We start from the raw sequence: 16,397 nt of genomic DNA, 5'->3' as shown, positions 1-16,397 counted from the left end.
AAAGCTGGGCTACTCAAAATGTATCATTCAAAAATTGCATGACAGTGGTGTGCCTCAAAATTGCTTTTTCATGTTTGCACATTGCAAATTAATAATGCACTTTATTTTTGCAAATAGGGCTAGTTTGTAACCCATTTAAAATCAGATCTTGCACTTATAAGAAAGAATGCTGTTAGAAGGTCCCTTTTTATTAAATGGGTTCAAGGCATCTTTTTCAAAGTTGTTTTACTGCCATCTCAGTTTTTTTTAAAATGAGAATCACAGAAGAGAAGCTGAAGGCACCGAGAGTTTACTTTAAATGTTGCCATTCATTTACTGTTTACAATGTGTTTCAAAGAAAGATTGGTATTTAAAAAAAATACTTTTTTTACAACAACAAAAAGTTTCTGCCCTTGGTCATTTTAGACTAGTAACTCATGTTTAAAAAATCAATTCTTTTTGAAGATTCCCATGCTTAGAGACAAGATGATGTGAAAAATAGGCTGTTAAACTGCTGTGGATAAATTTTTTTTTCACTCCAATTGCTTGTCTGTCTGCAGATCTGCCGGTCAAAGATCTGGGGGGTGGGGCAGCGGGTGGTTGTGACATGGGGGTATAAACAAAAACCAAGAAAAAGATATATATAATAATTTACTTTATATTATGATTCTTCAGTACCATTTAAGGGTACATTTTTTCTATATGGATTTTGTTGCCATTTAATAAATACAAATCAAATATAGACTATATATATTTACAAAAATACAAATCCCTACAGATGCATTCTAATATATATATATATACACACACATATACATACACACACAGATTGTAAAGCCTGACAGCTTTGACGGCAAAATTTCTGTGAAGGCTCAATTAATGTCCGGAATAGAGAATTAGCTTTCAGCTTATTTATAACTAAAATGTTTGCTCTTGGCGACTTTGAGTTGTCCATTATTTTATATTTTTGAAGATCTATCTATCTATCTATCTATCTATATATATATAGAATGCATCTGTAGGGATTTGTATTTTTCTAAATTAATAATCCTCTGTGGCACATATTGCCCACTGTACCATGTAGCACTCTGTACATTTCACTTTATTTGGTCACATAATTGATTTACAAAGTTAAGCTAAGGAATAAAGTCCTTTTATGAAATGTCTGTGTACATTTAAAAAAAAAAAAAAATTCAGGCGAGCAGTTACCAAAATATAGCCTTTAATAGCTTAACCAATCAAGTGTCACTACCTTGAATAAATAATGAGTAACCTGTGAATTTGAATTTGAATATCTGAAAATGTTGCTCTTTGTCATCCAAAGACCAAAAGTCACATGACCTCAAATGTTGCTACAATATTAGTTCAGACATGCTTTCCTTTAGATCAAACATGCCTATTTAAATCCAATATGAGAATATGGCCAAGTGACTGAAGTGTTCAAAAGAATAACTTTGTAGCTCTTTTAATTTACTTTACCGCTGATAACAATATTAAAGCATCAAATTGAATTTCTTTCAAATGTCCTTGTATTGTGTACGGAACGATGCAAGATTGTCAAACTTGTCAGTGCTGAGAGATTCTGCTCACAGATCATTCTTTGGAAATGTATTCTTGGGAAATGTAGTATCTTTTGGGTATCTTCGGGCAGGTTGGTTTGTTCTTTGCTATCATAATACTTGCTTTCAGAGGGATTTTTGGTAGGCTGGATTTCTATTAAGGGTGAAATGGATATGCAGCCAGAGTTTTCAAGCCCCATTGGACTCTCTACAGTCTCTCTTGTTTCTCTGGGAATATTGAGTGAAATGGTTTAAGAGCATTAATATAAAGTGCCTCTTCTTGAACTGGCTTTAGGGAATTAATGTTGTCACCTATTAATTGGCAGAATTGGGACATCTGGCAAATCCAGCAGAACTGACCTTCTTAAGCAAGGGCACTTGACTAACTTAATATTTCAAGGATTTGTTTTGACAGATTTTACTCCTCAGTATTGTTTGTGAAGGTCTGTTAGCCCTTCTGTGTAACAAGCCTTAGTTTTCGTCTACAGTAACATTTGCTATTTGCTTTCATTCCATCTGGGCTATTTTCAAAATCATTTATTTAATGTTTATCACAGTTTAATTAGAAGTCCCAATTCGTACAAGAAATAGGGGCTATTCTGACTTTCCAGAAACAAATTACATTAAAGCTGTCTAAATATCATAATAGAACTTTTGCTCTAAAACTATTCTCACCTGCATAATAAGTATTCTTGTCCCTTATTGCTTCAAAAACATATGCCCAGAAAGAAATTACAAAGTAATGAAAGCACACACAAGATTCCCCTCCACATACTTTTTAAAAAATTAAATAATGCACTGATTACAACATTCCCATTCTTTCTTTCTGTTTATAAAATGTTTTCAAAATGTATTTATTATGATTAGAAGCAACACAGCAAACATTCTCATTGTTATTATTTGTAGTCGCTGTAGCAGTCACAGTGGTGCCTGCAATACAGTATAAATAATGCTAAGAAATAAATAATAATAATAATAATAATATTGACAGCATGATAGTAATAGCGGTGGTTCCATCCGCTGAGGTTGGATGCAAATTTGATATCTAGTAATTTCCAATCCAGTGCTCAAACCACTGCACAAATAGACCAGGCCACCTTGTGCATGCAGTTACAGACACTGATTTATTGTCTTATTGTGTCTGTACTTTTTTATTTTGTGGTCGAGGTATTTAACTTTAATTAGTTTTGTTAATACTGTATATGGAATAAAAAATGTTTTTCGAGTGATCAGCATTAAAGATCTACATACGTATGTTTTATGAAAATAAATAAATAAATACAAAAATGTAATGGTTACTGTCTTTTGTTCCAAAAATAAATAAATAAATAAATAACAAAATTAATATGTGTCTGTGGCAAAGTGATCTTACAAGAAAAAAAGATAAATATATTAAATAAAAGTAACTGCATTTCTTTTTTTCTCTTTTAGCCAGTCATACCATATAATATTTACATTCCGCCTTAAAAGTCCTAGTTGTCATGACTTATGAATGCAATATTCATGAATAATTCAGGTTAAAGGAAAGAGTGCAAATTTGAGTACAATCAGATGAGGTATGTAAACTACTTTTTCACATTAAATAGTGTGCAATATGACACATTAACACAATAAATGTGGTATGTGCGTGGAGACCCAAAGCTCTTGTCATAAAAATGATGTTCAAATGTGTTACCAAGCACAAAAAAGAAAATAAAAAATGACTCAAATATAATATGCTAAACAGGTACTTGTCACACTAAAATCCAAACTACATTCACATCTAAATCACTTTAGAAATCCATGAGAAAAAAAATGCATGATCAGTCTCAAGGGAAGAGAGTGACACTTACGGGCAGGGTCAGTCAAGTGTGTTTAAGCATTATAGCTGGCTATAGAAAGAAAATGCTTGGCTGGCAGAATGTTATTGCACATTGGAAAGCATGCCTCTTCCATGATGCTGCAGTCTGTGTGGAATGTTAACCTCTTGTGTGGGATTTCTTGTTTACAGTATGTTCTCTGACTTTTTGTTTTGCTCACAAAGAGCTTAGTTTGGTAGATATACTTGTGAGCAGCACAGACCATGCTCAAGTCTCCCTGGGCCGCTGCTTTCTTTCTGTGTTTTTATGGCCATCTTGATGTACTAGATAGAAGTTTGTGTGATATCCTCTATCTCTTATATGACAGCTCACCAGATTAAAAGGAAGATCTATTTTCAGATTGTTTTCAGCTATTGTCTACAGTATGACTTAGTCATCTTGAAACGATGACAGGAGACTTGCATTGTTCTGTCAGGACCAAAGGAAATGATTATTCATGCAAAATGTTGATTTTAAAATAAGTTAGTAGGCTAGTAACGGCTTATTTTTCCACCTGAGATTGCCACCACTAACCTTCGACCAGATATTGTCTTGTGGTCTGGATCAGCACGCCTTGTTCACCTGGTAGAGTTAACAGTGCCATGGGAGGATGCTGTAGATGAGGCGTATGAGAGGAAGAAACTGCGGTATGCTCAACTAGCCACTGAAGCGGAACAGCGAGGATGGAGAGTTCGGGTTTACCCAGTGGAAGTGGGTTGTCGAGGATTTGTGGCACACTCTACAACCCGGTTTCTCAGAGACGTCGGATTCAGTGGCCAAGAGTTGCGTCGCACAGTGAAGAACTTATCTGAAGCAGCAGAGAGGAGCAGCAACTGGCTGTGGTTGAGACGGAAAGATTCTGGCTGGGGACAGGTAAGTAAGCTGGGCTGAGTTGAGTGGGGGACGGAGGGGGGTGATGCTGGGACGCCAGAATCACCGTCGAGCCCTCTTGAGGTGTCGTGGGCTAGTCGACGAAACACTGAGGATGGAAGGTGCCCACTTGAAAACCCCAGAGATGTACCCTACTTAGCTCAATCCAGACGGTTGTCATGCTGATGCGCTGGGGAGGCCGCACTTTGGTTGATCCCCGGAGCCAGCATCGCAGCCGTTGTGTGTGCTGATGCGCCAGGGAGGCAAAATAAGCTGATCCCTGGAGCCAGCATTACACTTCAGCCATTAACACCAGACAGAAGGATATCTACATCATCATATGGAAGGAAACGTAAATGGATGGAGACACACATGGATCACATTAGTTTACTGTAAAGCTACGTCTTAGTTGGTGCTTATCTTGGCGAGAGCCGAGTTCAAATCAGCATGAAGTTTTAACATCTACTCTCGTGTAATGGAAATCGTAGCTTTCTTGAAAGGATAGTAAATGGATGTTCTTAGTTTCTTGATTGTGTAGTACTGAGTGTGAAGATATCTAAGATGTAGAAATTGGGACTGGGGTGTCAAAAGTAGATTGCATTGCTTAATGTGTAAACATGTTTTTTGTAATACATAACACCATATAATGCTGTATTTTTATGGAAAGATCTAATGTCATTATAAACTGAATATACAATAGAAATAGACATGATTGTTAAATGAAAACAGAGACCATAGACCCATCATTCGCTGATCTGTTAAAAAATATCCCCTTATTTTGTAGCGTGATCCTCTGTTTTATCCACCAGCGGATCACATTGCATGCAGAATTTTCTGTGGTTCTAAATGAATAAGTAATGAGCATTTAAGTGGTTTTATCCACCAAAATAATACTTCCGGTTCAATTGTGTTAGCAAATGCTGTGTAAACACAATCGTAAATTGTACCAAACCAGCGGAAAAATTAGTCAAAACGCAAATGCAAACACAAGGACAAATTCTTATTTCCATTCAGTCTTACCCCTGTGCAGTTTATTATTTTGTGTTTGTGTTGGTATTATGATTTATTTATTTGTATACAATGATGGCGAAAGCCATGGGTTTTGTTATTGTTTTGTTTCTGGCAGAGGCGAGATTAGGAAGCTTTTCCTCTGCCAGTGTACAGTGGCTCTCAAAAGTATTCACCCCCCTTGGACTTTTCCACATTATATTGTGTTACAACATGGAATCAAAAATACTTATGCAATCAATTATTTTCTGTTTTGTATTTGTATTTAATTTAGAACAATTTGTAGATTTTATTTTTCACTTTGACATTATGGACTTTTTTGTGTTGATCAGTGGCAAAAACTCCTAATTAAATCCATTTTGATTCCATGTTGTAACACAATAAAATGTGGAAAAGTCCAAGGGGGGTGAATACTTTTGAGAGCCACTGTATAATTAAAAATCTTGTGTAGAAGGAGGCCATCTCCCGAATTAATTAAGTGATTCATTTGTTGCAGCGCCTTTGCACCGCAGTTACCTTTGTTATTCCTCCTGCATCTGGCCTGACGTCACCACACGGCTACCCTGTCACAGGGGTTTGAAAGGAGGTATAACTGAAGTGTACAACAATGAAAATGAATGAAATTGTTTTTTTGGAGGTACACAAAAGTTTTAAATTAATCATGTATCATTTATTGCAGCACCCTTAATTGTTTCACGCTACACAGATGAAAACCCCATTGCCTTGAGGACTGTTCATTCACATTTTTAGAAAGCCAAAATCTTAGTCATCGTGCAGACAATTTACTTTACTAAAGCCAACCTGAATAAGAACAAATACCACAAGAAGATCTGCCCACCCCTTCATGTCACTTCCAAATGTGTCAAACTATACTTTGGAAATAAAAAATTAAAAAGTAATAAATAAATAAACGCATTGCAGACATATGCTTTTTAAAACATTCATCAAACCATCCAATTTATTTATGTATACATTTCAGAAGTACTAAAGTGAGCTAAGTACTGTTAAATTGTTAAGTAAATATTGCAACAAACATGATATCAAAACATTCCAAAATCATAAATATTCATTAAAAAAAGGAACCGTGCTAAAACAAAATGCTACAGCAAACTGGTCCCTGAAGAGAAATGAAAGCTAACTTACTGCAAGGAATGTATTGTATTTATAAACAGGCACAATTTTAAACACTTATAAGTCATACTTTACAGCAGCAGGAAACTGTCAAGTCAGCTGTCCAAGTTTACTACTTTATTCTGCACCGTACAGAAAGCAAGCTTTCCTTGTTGAAGTTTTTATTTCTACTTTTCATAGGTAAGCCCAATGTATATCTGAAGTGCAAAATGTGTACACTGTATCATTGCTGAATATCAATCTCTACCCTTAAATAACATTTGAGTTATGTAGTATACTTATAGACCTTATAGTTTCCTCCAGAATGGTTTGTTAACAGCCCTTTAGGGCCTGAGCTATATTCATCTGTTTTTTACTGTTGTTAGATTTGTGGCTATAACTCTTTAACTATAAAGGTTACAGGTACATGTCATACATGGAATGAATGTGCACACACTAGGCTTATATATATATATATATATATATATATATATATATATATATATCAGAAAGTAGGTCCTTGTGCCTTCTTTCCAATGACGTATTGCAAGCAGGGCTGTCTCTCACAGTGCCTGAATAAAAAGAGCCAGGTCATCGGTGGGATATTTAACATTGGGAGCAGTGTGGAGTAGTGGTTAGGGCTCTGGACTCTTGACCGGAGGGTCGTGGGTTCAATCCCCAGTGGGGGACACTGCTGTTGTACCCTTGAGCAAGGTACTTTACCTAGATTGCTCCAGTAAAAACCCAACTGTATAAATGGGTAATTGTATGTAAAAATAATGTGATATCTGTATAATGTGAAATAATGTATAATGTGATACCTTGTAACACTTGTAAGTCGCCCTGGATAAGGGCGTCTGCTAAGAAATAAATAATAAATAATAATAATAATTGGGCAGACCTTGGACTTTTTCTTGTTCAGGTCTGTGTGAGTATGCTATATTAAATGGGGAAAGCACAGAACTTAAGCATGGGTTGTTAGACAGAGAATAATATATATGGATAGAGACTGGCTGAATAAGAAGCCAACTTCAGCATCATTGCATTATATTTTTTGTGGGTTTTTTTTCTTGTTTTTTTAATTTTGTAATTTTCCTAAGTAGCCTATAGTTTGACACATTTGGGGCTATCCTGGAGAATAATTCAAATTAGTCTTGCTTTGACATGAAGGGATGGTCGGATCTTCTTTAGATCGGCTTGCGGTAAAGAGAATTGTGTGCATTCCAATGGGGTTGTATTTCAGCTTGGGATCTTAATACACACACACACACAAACACCGCTAACAACTGAATGCCAGGGAGACTCGGTCTAACTTGCTGTCACTGTTTTTTACTGGCGGATAGTCGTATTGACCGTGCTGAAGCAGGCGGAAAGCTAACTGGTGGAAGTTTACATTATCCACTACTTTGGTCTTTAGAAGATAGACACGTATTCTTAGATCATTACTTATTCCGCCAAAAACCACAGTCAGAATAACTAATGAATAACTAATGAACCAAACTTGCGGATAGAGTCTGTGTTTTCCGCAGCTTTAGAAAAAGGCTGAATTGGTGAAAAAAACATAGGTGCAGAAAAAAACGGTTGAAATAATGCGATCCTCCAGCGGATCTCCTTTGAAAACAACCCCTTATTTATGCAAATATTGGAAATCAAAAAAGTATTTAGAAACATTTTGAATGGGAACATCCACATCTTCGAGATTTTAAAGTAAACATACCTGGGAGGAAGAGTTACTGTGAAAGTTGTGCTTCTTCACATTGAAGATGGCAGTAATGCCGCCCCACCCCACCCCCCACACCCCCCACACCAGCTCCTGCCAGGTGTGTCCAGCGATCCCCTTTCCTGCGCTTGGCAGGGTCAGCACTGGTGCAGAGTTGTATGTATAGTCACAGAGTAGGGACTAGGACAGCACATAGGAAAACATTGTCCAGTCCTACAGACAGCGCTGCATAATGCAAACAAACTAACACAGTTCTGCCGCCAGCCCCTTTGTTACAATATATATTTGAAGTTAGTAAAGAGATCAGTCACATTAAATAATCATGGTGCTTCTGGCTGAAAAAGAGTATTGTGATTTTGGGTAATGAAGTCTGCTCCAGCCATGAAACTGTGAGTAGAGATATATTTGGACAGGTAAGGAACGTTTGTTTTATTTTTTAATAGATCATCTCATACAGTAACTGCAAACCAGTCCTTGTGGCCTCTTCTCTGTTTAATCCTTTAGTTATACTTATTGCTGTTGCTGCATATACCTGGTCAGTCTTGCATCTTCATTATAGACTTGTAAAGCTAAGCCATATTTGACAGGATGACATTATTTTATTGTTGAAGCAACTTACGGTCACTATTTACTTACAACTCAAAACCTAGGTTTAAATGTTGCTTAAGTGTAACATTTTCGAATGTCCTTCATCCAAGGTCACCTCATCAACTTTAACATGTAAGTTTATTTTGTTGCACTAATGCTACTCCAGTCAATTCTTTATGTATGATTCTATTAGTACTTTTAGAAGCTCATAATTTCACCACTGTCAGTTTCTCCTGCCTAGGGTGATTGTGCACCATGACATGATGTGCTGCAATTTGGCTTTCTTTCCAGAGAGTACACCTGTCAGCTTTTATTACGCAACAAATTGGCTTATGTTGTCAAGAGATCATACACAAAAAAATGCAGTTTACAAAAAAGGGTTTTTAAACCTCCAAAGATCTGAGGAGATGAATATTAATCTTGCCCAGTCTTTTTAAGATCCCTTGCTTCAAATAATGTTCCTTGTTTTATGTAGTATTATCCAAATGCCACAACAGATGTTAAGTAAAAAAAAACTAATAGAGAGCTAGAGCGAGAGAGAGAGAGCGAGAGAGAGAGAGAGCGAGAGAGAGAGGTGCAGATACCAAGGGTATATGATCCCACAGAGTAAGACATTTGCTGGATGATTGATATCACTGCTGAAGGTGTACGGAGAGAAGACAAAACCAGGAGGAAATGTTTTAACACTGAGCTGTTTTAGTATCATTACACCAAATTGAGATGAAATCATTTACTTTAATAATTGTAATGGCAATTTCTGCTTTGTTATAACACAACTTAAAGAGTAAGTAGCGGGGTTCTGAAAAATATTATGTTACACGTCCCCACCCGTTGTTACAACTGTTTAAAAAAATGTTCTTTTAATTGTTAACGTCAGCCTGATTCCCTCTGCGCAGCATAGCCTGATTCTCTCTGCGCAGCATAGCCTGATTCCCTCTGCGCAGCATAGCCTGATTCCCTCTGCGCAGCATAGCCTGATTCCCTCTGCACAGCATAGCCTGATTCCCTCTGCGCAGCATAGCCTGATTCTCTCTGCGCAGCATAGCCTGATTCCCTCTGCGCAGCATAGCCTGATTCCCTCTGCGCAGCATAGCCTGATTCTCTCTGCGCAGCATAGCCTGATTCTCTCTGCGCAGCATAGCCTGATTCCCTCTGCACAGCATAGCCTGATTCCCTCTGCGCAGCATAGCCTGATTCCCTCTGCACAGCATAGCCTGATTCCCTCTGCGCAGCATAGCCTGATTCCCTCTGCGCAGCACAGCCTGATACCCTCTGCGCAGACACCTGACCCTTCACTCGCCGTATGTGACAGACTTATCCGAAACGGCACCTCATACATTCCTTGTACAAATGAAAGAATTGATGTCTGACAGGTCCAGTAGAGATAGCAACAGGCTTGTATATAAAAAAAATGAATATTGTAGGTTATATTCAAAATAAAAACATGTATTGTAAAAGGCATTCAAAATAACTGCTTTGGCGGTTCTAGGTGGGTGGGGATGATAGCTTCTTTATTTTCGCGATCCTGTATTTAGGAAAAGTCATAAGCGGACAACCGCATAACTTTCAGAGACGCAGAGTAATTTAAATTTGAAAACCTCAAACCGCCAAAATGACTGCCATCACAGTTCAAGTGTTAATAGATAAGCCAGTAGCACAGAGTAACTCTGCCCAAGTAGTGGGTACAGGGTTTGGTATTTGATTCCAAGTAATCAGTGAAAGAAGCAGGGAGTAAGCAGTTCTGTTTTATATGCTTGTGAGCATGTATATTGTTACTTATAATTAAGAGTACTTTTATTTCACTTGTGGTGTCTCATGGATGTATTATTCATGTTCTTCACAGTAACTTAAAAAAAAATGTACGCAAGAAAGGAGAAAATTTGAGAGAAAAGAATCCAAGCAACACAAATCTCTCTGTCTACCCATGAACAATGGGGGTCAATTTACTTTGAATTCAGAGTTAGGCATGATAGATATAGCATTGATTTTCCTTTCAAATACAACAATGTGATCTATACGGCAAACTGAATACTGCAATATTAAATAACAAAAAGCTGTTTGTTTTCCATTTTATAGAACATAATGACAGAAAGATACAAAGAGAAACTGCACAAACACAGGAAAGAAATATATATTCATAGCAGTTATGTTAGTTGGCATATATCCAGTATATAGCACCCAAATAATGAAATAAATAATAATAATAATAATAATAATAATAATAATAATAATAATAATAATAATAATAAAAAATATATATATATATATATATATATATATATATATATATATATATATATATATATATATATTTACATATAAGTACATACATGTAAATAACTGAGAGTTCACCTTAGATGTCCTATTATAATATATAAATGGCTGTAACTTCTTCAATATTCCTATAATATATTAGGGTCAACATGCCTCAAAGGAAGTCCCTCCGTGTAATCTCTATAAGGTTGCCATATTTTATAAAATATGTTTATCTTGTTTCTTATTGCATAAGTAATTTTTTTTCAAAGGTAGACAGCCATTATTTTCAGAAACCCACAGTGAAACCAGAAGAGGGGAGTCTAGCTTCCACTTCAGTGTTATACATTGTTTAGCTATAGCCAGTGCCAGGTCAATACATTTTATTGCATGTTTATTTGTGAGCTGAACTCCAGAAAAGTTCCCTAGCAGACGGACCTGAGGGTCTACCGGGAAAGGAATATCAAGAATCAGAGACAAAGTGTCACAGACCTCCTGCCAGAGTAGCTGAAGATTAGAGCATTGCCAATTGTTGCATGGAGAAATGTACTCTCCTCTATCCCACATCTAAAACACACTGACGATATATCAGAGTTAAATTTATGTAACTTTGAAGGGGTTAGATAAAGTTGGTGCAGGAAGTTGTATTGATTTAGTCTGTATCTAGAATTAAGCGTGGAAGTTGCTGCTTCTATCAAACAGCCCCGATGACATCTCCTCATCAATAGAGACTCCTAGATCTGTCTCCCACCTAATCCATGAGGAATGCAGGTTTGGTTTTGGAAGCTCTTGCATGAGTGTATTATCGACTCTGGATACAAATTGATAAGATGATTGGTCCTGATAAAGAGATTCAATTCATATCGGGCAACCTCAACTGACCTTTTAATGTTGTTTTATATGAAATTTCTCAGTTTTAAAAAGCAAAAAAAATGTTTGTTAGATAGTTGAAATTTTTCTCTTAATTGTTCAAAGGACAAAAGCATATCATATTGATAGCACTGTTCTAAGCAAGTAAATCCCTTTCTCATGCCAAGATTTAAAAATGTGACAAAAACCCTTCTATATTAAAAAACTTGCGTAAATTGTACCAGACCTGTATTGAGTTAATTATTAATGGGTTATTTTTTTTTTCTTAATAGTTTTTGGGTCCCATTTATATATTATATCAGCCCCTACATCCTCATTTAGCTCAAATTTCTCAAAAGGAAACCAAGAAGTTAATGAGTCAGCCTGGAACAACATTGATATAAATCTATCTTGAGCTGCCCAATAATACATTTTAAAGTTGGGAAGACGTAAGCCGCCAAAACCGTATGCAAGGGTTAACTTGTCGAAGTTCACTCTAGGAGAGAAACAGGTAATGACTGGCACAGGTATAGGAATCGAGGCAGCACATTCATTTTTATGACATTAATTCAACCCAACAATGTAAGGGGTAAGTCCATCCATCTACTCAGATCCTCATTCAACTTTTGCATCAAGTAAGTGTAATTTAGCTTATATAGATGCTTTAAATCACTGTCTACATGAATTCACAGATACTTAAATCCCGTCGGGGACCAAACAAAAGGATTATTCCTCTTACAGTCACTGTTATCAAAGTGTGAAAGAGGGAGAATTTCACTTTTATCATAATTAACTTTGTATCCAGAAAATGTACTGTAGGAATCAAGATGTTTTAACAGGTTTGAAAGTGATTCTTTGGGATATGTTAAAAATAAAAGAATATCATCAGCATATAATCTGCCCCACCTCAACGCCCTGGATTTGATCTGATAGCTTCTGCTAGTGCTTCTATTACTAAGACAAAAAGTAAAGGAGAAAGAGGGCAACACTGCCTAGTTCCTCTATATAAAGAAAACCACTGACCTAGGAAATGAAAAAGTAATACACTACCTGAAAGTAAGGCAAGAGAACTCAAAACTGTCCTAAACCTAGTATAGAACCAGACAAATAAATAATCGTCACAATTTGATGAGTGTTTCTCAAAAGACAACAAAACGTTTAAAAGCACTTGTCAAGGTCACTTCTTCTCTTGCACTGCGTATACAGCACACTTTTCAACCAGTGAAGACAATGATAACAGCAATTAACATGGTTTCATGCAAAGCCTCTACTGCATGAAGCAACAACCATCAGCAACAAATCCTTTTATCCAGAATGTATCAGGAGTTATTATTTTGCAACAGAGAAATGTAGCTTTCACATATTACATAATACATATCGTTTGCATAACTAGTAAATCAGTCCAGTAAAAATTACCACATTAACTTAAAAGTATGTTGCAGGCATTTCAAATTTCCAGTCAATTATGTCAGCTGTAAAATAAAAATCATCTGCAACAATATCATGTAAAACAGCCTTTGGTCATGATTCCGATTTACATACTTCCTAATCTTTGTCTCATGTCTGGTTTTATATTTCATATATAGAGCCTTGTTTTACTCTTCTACCAGCTGCAGTGTTCTCTTCACTATATGGCACCCTGACAGTGTTTTCTCTTCTAATTAGTACCTTACGACTAAGCCAGAGAGCAAATGTCAACTTTTGCTTCCGGTGGAGTCTCAGTCATCACTTCAGACATTACTGCATTCCTTCTCTTTTGTTGCCCCTTGTGTCTGTTTGTTTTACAGTGTATGTGCAGTTATTATTTTTGCTAGGAGGATATTGAATATGTTTTCTTACAGACAGAAGTTAAATTGCTTTGAACTACGTAATTTCTTTCAAAATGCATTTTCTTTCTTTTGTAAATGTATTTTTATTTATTTATGACCAAGCTTTCTTTGGTCATCTTCCAAACCCATGTATTTCTACTTGTTTTACACATACTCCTCTTGGTTCAGGGCGAAGTTCATTTTTTTTATATGGCTACCCATCTCCCCTCCCTCTTTTTTCTGGATCCCTGATTACCCTGCCACTTTTCCTGTAGATTTCTAACCTAGGCATCTTGAAAGATACTGCTTTTTACAGCAGGGGTATTTGTATCGATTCCCCCCATTCATCACATGCCTACTAACATTCTACTTTCTTAGGGTTCAATTGATACAGATCCCTAGTTATGTTGGTGAGAGGACTTCAATACAGTAAAAGAAGTAGAAGAATTTCTTTGGTAATAGACTTGGATGAGTAACTAAGAGAGTGCCACTTCTCTCCTACAGAATAATACTTAGTATGGGAAATAACACTAGGGTGTACTGGACCTTCTAAATCAACCCCTAATACTCCTGCTGGAACTGTATCTTTTGTATGAAATGACTTAGGATCTTGTGGATATCTGCCAGCCAAAATCATTAATTTAATTTGGTGTCTCATCCACATACTGTGCCAGGGAAAGGCTGGAATATTGCTGTAGAACTGTTGCAACTATCAATCTTGAAGTCACAGCTTGTAAAGTAAGTTCAATGATAAGTACAATACATCAGGACTGTGCATATTGTTTTGTCAAAGGCACAGTCACTACAATTGTACTTAGTTTGTTTTATGAATGTTTATTCCATGAGATTATGACTGTACACATCGTTGCAACATTTTTCACAACTACCAGCTGAAATGATGAAAAGATAATTCTGTTAGATATTAAAATAGCTGAATCAAAGATCAATACAAATATTTAAGGAATAGCCTGGAGATGTTTCAAATTGAATAAAACATATCCAGCATTTCAATTCCTACATATCTAGAAAAAGCAGACTCGTGTGTCATACGGTTCAGCAGGAGCGTTTTATCTCTGCCTTGATATTCCACTTGGACCAGCAGGAATGGTATTTGATGTTCCATTTGGCATTCAGTTGTGTGCTTTTACTCCAGCAGTACCCAATCTATCCTTTCTTTTGCCCTCTTTACTTTCTTCTTCCTTTTAAAAAAACATATAGCATGTGCTCCTTCTTAGATGTTACTTGAACATCAAGATTCAAAAGTGCAATATCATGCATCATATCAGAGGTTTAAAGGAGAGGTTATGCACCTTTTCCATTGGATCAGCATGTAATCCTGATACAAGCATAAGGATTCTGTTTTTTAAAGAAGCTTTTCACAACACAGTCATCCAAAGTATTCTTTCAACATAAATTCCTCTATTTTTTACAAACCGAACATCAAATATATATTGCGAAATAGTGCACTCCAAATAACGATAGCTATTCAAATGTGAGGTTATATACAACTTTTTTTGAAATCCTCTGTGAATCCATTAGCAACATCTTTGAAATTCCACTCTTGTTACTCACACATTTCCCCGTAATATTCACTCACATGTCCAAGGTTGTAAAAGCTGAATATAGAAAACATATAAAGTACCTGTAAATCTAGAAACAAAACTTTAAATAAATGTACATCTCCTTCAAAGCTGAAAAGCAGCTTTTAGAGTCACATTGAATGCAGTGTAATGATTTTATAAGTCTCTGTATAAATTTCAGAGTGTACCTATGTATAAATCCTTCCCAGGGATGACTGTGAGGTAAGAAGGACATATATTATAAGACCTTTAAAGCCCAGCTCGTCTCACAGTATGCTAGTCTGTGGAAGGACAATTCTAAAGAGCATGGCTGAACATTTAGAGCAATGTTTTCAGGTGAAATAAGTTTCACTTTTAATAATATATATTAACTTTATTGTATGTCCTCAACAGAAACAAATGGATATACTGTATGTATATAATCATACCAAGGGGTAGACAAGTTGATTTGAATAACCTGAGTGGATAAACCACATCTGGAATCACCCTGAATTGATCAATAATCGGTGACGATCCTCTAAAATAACTGCATACTGGCTTATCCCAGTATGGTATATGTTGATCAGCTATAAGAAGCCTAGTGGGTAAAATAAATACAACTCAAGGCATAGGATATACAGCTATGGCCAAAAGTTTTACATCACCTAGAATTTTAGGATTGAGACATCATTTAAAAAAAACAAAAAAATAAATGAACATAATTTAGATCTTTTTTTAACATCATGTAATCAAAGAAACTACACAATGATATTACTATAGTCTATCAGAAGCCATACTAGTATTTCCAAACATGGAACGTCGGGGGGGGGGGGGGGGGCAATGTCAGTGGTTGGATTATCTTTCCACGGCTCAAAATGTGTCACTGTTTTTGTACAAATGCATAATTGTTTAAGTACAAATGTGTTTACTATGTAACTAATATGTAAATACACAATAATTAGAGACACTTAATGTAAAGTGTTACACAGTATTGCTTTACACACTTTTTCAGCATCACATCTTTTTTTCCTTACCATTCTGTTCTTTAACCTGAAATTGAAATAAATTGAGGCAACTGAATATCATTAAACACTTAATGTGTAATATTACCTCCCCTTGGTCAACAACACAAACTTCTAGGTTTCCCTGAGTGTGAGTGCTTTGCATTAGCTGATCCAGCTGGTCAAGGACATCATTTGTTTCATTCGTCAAGTTTTGCAATTATCTACTAGATACTGTGTTGGTCCCAGACAGAG

Source organism: Acipenser ruthenus, chromosome 9 (assembly GCF_902713425.1).
Source record: "Acipenser ruthenus chromosome 9, fAciRut3.2 maternal haplotype, whole genome shotgun sequence".
In the NCBI taxonomy this organism is placed as follows: Eukaryota; Metazoa; Chordata; class Actinopteri; order Acipenseriformes; family Acipenseridae; genus Acipenser; species Acipenser ruthenus.
Note: the sequence above shows the minus strand (reverse complement) of the source record.